Source organism: Malus sylvestris, chromosome 11 (genome assembly GCF_916048215.2).
Source record: "Malus sylvestris chromosome 11, drMalSylv7.2, whole genome shotgun sequence".
NCBI classification, from domain to species: Eukaryota; Viridiplantae; Streptophyta; class Magnoliopsida; order Rosales; family Rosaceae; genus Malus; species Malus sylvestris.
The window spans coordinates 31,630,814-31,636,813 of record NC_062270.1 but is presented as its reverse complement, the minus strand read 5'-3'; positions in this window follow the sequence as shown (position 1 = coordinate 31,636,813).

Here is a 6,000-nt window from a genome sequence, read left to right as displayed (position 1 = left end):
TTAGAGAAGAAGGAATATCTTCTCTCCCTTTACTACTATAAATAAAGGCACAATGTAGGAGGAATAACAACACACATTCCCCAACAATTCTACAAACACACATCTCTCTTCCCTCTCTCCTGTGCCGCCGGCCCCTCTCCCTTTGTCAAATAAAAATAGACCACAACACGTTATCAGCACGCTCCTACCACTGCACTTAGGAATCTGACGTTGGAGAAATTTTTTTTTTCTGCATTAAACCAGTTCATCCATATCATCACGCAATCAGGTTCTTTCAAAACAACGGCTTTTAACTCGATATTTTGCAAGCCCTGATAGCATGAACATTCACCATGATGCATGACCCAACTTTACGTTTAACGTATTTTAGATTCTACATAAATTGTGTATGCCTCATAACCAAAATTGCTGCAATATGTGAATTTGATATTTTTCATGAATTGAATCTTACATATGTACATGCATTGAAACTATTATTTGCATATGCATCAAAGTAAATATGTGATTCATTGAATTATATATGCATCTAGTTAAATTGAATTGAAAAAAAAATATAAAACAATTTTTAGGAACCTAGGGTTCTTTCAAACCCGTGACCACTGTCCTACAGATGGGGTCCTTCACCCAAAACCGAGAGCATGCGGCCCTTTTTCTTCCCAGAAAACCAGTGCCCATGATGGGCCACCTCCATGCTTTCCCCAACATTGAGACCCGACGCCCAGAAGGCGTCGCCACTCATGAAATCATCGAACAACATGGCCTGCAGCCATGCCCAACTACCCCCGACGACCTGCAGTCGTCCCCAACGAGTTCTTGTCTGTGATTCGATTTTTTTTCTTTTGAAATAACAATCGAAATTCTAGGGTTTTGATATCACGTCGAGATTTCTCCAATCTCCGTTCCTAGTTGGTTCCCTATGCTCCGCCGTGCCATCAACCCCTGGAGGACAGTCGCCTGAAGCGACGCCGACGTCCACCCTGTCGCTCTCCGACACCCAGCGTCGTTGGGATGTCCTGGTTTTCCTCAACCCGAGCCCTATGGGGCTTCATCATTCGGCCTGCATCAGTGCCTTTTGGCTTGCTGTTGCTCTACGATGTCATGGCCCAGCCCGTGCGAAAAAAATTTGGACCCCGAATTTTATTCGTCTAAATTATTTTAGACCTAATAGGTTTTATATTTTTCCACCCACACTTTAATTTGCCCCGAAGTCCAAATAATTAATTCAACTATAATTATACAATACTTTTGCATATACTTGTTGCATATTTGTTTGCATATATATTTGCGTTTGCCTGCAGGAATATATGAACATGAAGTTCATAATTACTTTGAAACCTGAAGTTTCTTATAAACATGCCTTGTTTGAAAACATGAAGTTTTCACTTCAACATATCACCCATGAAAACCCGAAGTTTTTCATGCAAAATTCAACCAATACATGTCTATTAGAACATGTATGTTCTACTCCTATATGAATGGATTGATTTTTCTCCATTACACTAACCACATCTTGTCCATCTATTTTGTGATAGGAACATGTCGAATTTGAATAAACTCGACTTCACCGCTTTGGAGGTCTCTGGAATGAACTGCCTCAAGTGGGTTCAAGATGTGAAGCTCCACCTCACTGCAAAGAACTTGCGTCCTGCTATTGAAGAAGCAACAAATAAACCTGTTGTCGAAGCTGAAAAAGCCACTGCTATGATCTTCATCCGAAGACATATCTATGATGCTCTGCAAACTGAGTACCTTGCTGAGAAGGATCCACATGTATTATGGGTCGCTTTGGTTGATCGTTTCGATCACCAAAAGGACATATTCTTGCCTGAAGCAAGACACAACTGGCAGCACTTGCACTTCCAAGACTTTAAGTCTATGAATGAATATAATTCTAAAGTTTTTCGAATCCGATCACTTCTCAAGTTTTGCAATGAAACTTTGACTGAAGAGGATCTCCTGGAGAAGACATACTCGACCTTCTCTGCCTCTAATATTGTCCTGCAGCAACAATATAGAGCTCAGAAGTTCACCAATTTCTCGGATTTGATCTCTGTTTTACTTCTTGCTGAAAAGCAAAACCAGCTGTTGATGAAGAATCATCAAGCTCGACCTATTAGGGCTACTATTGTGCCTGAAGCACATTATAGCACTAATCAGCACCCAACACGCCAAAAAAGGCGTGGCAGGGGCGGCCAGAAGCCATCCCACAAAGGTCAACAGAGCCAAGGCCCATCCAAGGGAGGAAACAAAGCCAAGAAGCGCCTAAATCTCGCTCCCAAGGCCCCGAACTTCAAGAATAAGGGTAAAGCACCTAAAACCATGAATGACGATATGTCCTATCACTGTGGTTCAAAGGACCATTGGTCCCGTGTTTGCCGAGCTCCCAAGAAGGTTGTAGATGAATATCATTCTCGTCGTAAGTGATTTGAATCAAACTTCATGCAAGTGGACGAACCGGAGACTATAAAAATAAAGGTTTCTGACTTTCAGGAAGATACCACCCCTATGGAAGATTAGAATCTTAGACATAGACTTATTTTTTAGTTAAAATAAGACCATTGGGGCCGAATTCCACCTAGTGGCCGAACCCCCCTTGTTTTTTATTGATTTTGAACAATTTTCCTTTATATTTTTGGATTATTCGTTGGCGATTTGTTTTGGATATTAAGTTTTAATCCTTGAATAAATGAAATTATTTTGAATTGATATTTGTTTTTATAAACTTTTATGCATGTGATCGATTCAAATTAATTTTTCACTCTAGGTATGACTAGTGGGAAAGTTAGTTGTCTGGCAGATAGTGCAACCACGCACACTGTTTTGCGTGAACGCATCTATTTCACTAACTGCATACCTAAGAATGCACCTCTGACAACCCTCTCAGGCCCATCCAACCTGATAGAAGGATACGGTAAGGCACGTATAATGTTGTCCAATGGTACAATCTTGACCATTGCTGAAGCACTCTATTCTCCACGTTTGGAAGAACGTTACTCAGTTTCAAGGACATTAGAGATAACAATTACCATGTTGAAACCCACGTAGAAACCAGAGTTGAATTTATGTGCATAACTTCCTACGTATATGGCTAGAAGCGTATTCTCGAGAAGATGGAGCGTATCCTGAGTGGTTTGTATACTACGACCATGCGCCCCATAGAATGGCACTATGTGGCCGGCCCTACCACAGGGACCGCGCACGAAATTACACTTTGGCATGATCGTTTGGGTCATCCTGGAAGAATAGCGATGCGCCGTATCCTCAAATCTTCACACAGGCATCCACTAACCCGAAGCTTAGGTTCGATCCATGAAATCGCATGTCAAACATGTTCTATAGGAAAGCTTATTACTAAGCCTTTTCTTATGACAAGATTCGTTTGAATCCTCTCATTTTTCTACAACGGATTCAGGGGGACATTTGTGGACCGATTCAATCTCCCTGCGGACCATTTACATATTTTATGGTTTTGGTTGACGCTTCCACATGTTGGTCACATGTGTGCTTGTTGTCCACAAGGAACGCTGCATTCTCTAAACTGTTGGCTCAAGTTATCAAGCTCAGGGCTTACCACCCTGATTATCCGATCAAATTTATTCGATTAGATAATGCTGGAGAATTCACATCTAAAACTTTTGATGACTATTGCATGTCGGTTGGGGTTGAAGTTGAACATCATGTACCCCATGTTCACACCCAGAATGGTCTGGCAGAGGCTTTCATTAAGCGCTTACAAATGATTGCTCGATCGTTGGTCATATATACCAAGCTCCCGATCGCTGCTTGGGGCCATGCAATATTGCACGCAGCAAAGTTGGTCCGCCCGAGGCCTGTTGCGACACAACCATTTAGTGCCCTTCAGTTGGTCACCGGATGCGAACCTGACATATCGCATTTGCACATCTTTGGTTGTGCGGTATATGTGCCGATCTCGCCGCCCTTACGTACAAAAATAGGGCATCATCGAAGGATGGAAATCTATGTCGGATATGATTCTCCTTCGATTATTCGTTACTTAGAACCTTTGACAGGCGATCTGTTTACTGCTCATTTCGTGAATTGTCATTTCTATGAAACAGTCTTCCCGTCGTTAGGGGGAGATAAGAACATCAACGTTCCTAATGAACGACGTGAATTATCGTGGATGGCTCCCACTTTGTCTCATTTAGATCCCCGTACCGCTCAGTCCGAAGCTGAAGTGCAGTGCATATTAGATCTCTAGAGCATGCCAGATGCTTTCACCGATCTAGCGCGTGTGACAAGATCACATATTCAAGCTGCGAATATGCCTGCAAAGATAGATGTACCAAATGTACGACGGACTGCCCTTCTGGAAGCCCGGGATGCCAATTCTGGTGATCCACGTACATTAACGGCTAGCCAATCATCTGCCCCTACACAAAAGCGTGGCAGACCCCTTGGTTCAAATGATTCACACCCCCGGGAGAGGAAAACCACGGCACAAGGTCCTGAAGAGCCTACCGTGAATCCAACTATCGCTAACTTATTCTACCCAACTCATGAGGAAATTCTAGATTACGAAAGCGTTCTTGAAGAGACGAATCCTCCTCTTGAGAATCATGAGATTTTAGTCTATTATGCTAGCTTAGATGATGTGTGGCATAGAAATGAGATGATTGTCGACGATGTATTAGCATTTGCAGTAGCTACTGAGATCATGTTGAGCGATGACATTGAACCGCGTTCCGTTGATGAATATCGACGTAGAGCTGATTGGTCAAACTGGAAACAAGCAATCCAAGTCGAACTCGATTCACTTGTGAAACGTAAGGTGTTTGGACCTGTAGTTCCTACTCCTTCACATGTGAAGCCCGTTGGCTACAAGTGGGTTTTCGTTCGGAAGCGTAATGAGAAAAACGAGATTGTACGTTACAAAGCTCGTCTTGTAGCACAAGGTTTCTCGCAACGCCCCAGGATTGACTATGACGAAACTTACTCACCCGTTATGGATGTGATTACTTTTTGCTACCTTATCAGTTTGGTAGTTTCCGAAAAACTGGATATGCAGCTGATGGACGTAGTAACCGCGTATCTCTATGGGGATCTTGATACAGAAATTTATATGAAAGTTCCCGAAGAACTTACATTGACTGGTTCAAATATTTCCAAACCCCGGAACACGCTCTCAATTCGGTTGAGGCGTGCACTCTACGGTTTGAAACAATCCAGAAGAATATGGTATAACCGTCTGAGTGAGTATTTGACTAGTCAGGGATATGTGAACAATGAACTATGCCCTTGTGTGTTCATTAAGAAGTCACATTCTGGATTTGCGATTGTTGCAGTATATGTCGATGACATGAATCTCATCGGAACTCCTGAAGAGCTCGCGAGAACTGCTTCGCACCTGAAGTCAAAATTTGAGATGAAAGATCTAGGTAAGACTTGATATTGTCTCGGTCTCAAGTTAGAGCATTGTTCGGATTCAATCATAGTACATCAATCGAACTACACCCAGAAGGTGTTGCGCCGTTTTAATGAGGATAAAGTGAAGTCTTCGAGTACTCCTATGGTCGTTCATACGCTAGATGCAAAACGAGATCCCTTCCGTAGTTCCTTATCTAAGTGCGATAGGCACTTTATTATACTTAGCTCAATGTACTAGACCCGACATCTCCTTCACTGTTAATCTTTTGGCCAGATACAGCAATGCATCAACACGCAGACACTGGATTGGCGTGAAAGACATCTTCCGTTACCTTAAGGGTACTACAGATTTGGGCTTGTTCTATCCCTACGAATCCTCAAGTGATGCCACACCCTATGCTCATCGAGTTGATTCTCGCCTTGTTGGTTATGCCGACGCTAGATACTTATCCGATCCGCACAAGGCACGTTCTCAAACAGGTTATGAAACAGACCTTAGTTGTCACTTCGTCTAACCATGCTGAAATTCTCGCCTTACATGAAGCAACTCGGGAATGCTTTTGGTTGAGAGCAGTAATGGGCCATATTTGAAGCTCATGCGATCTTCATCCC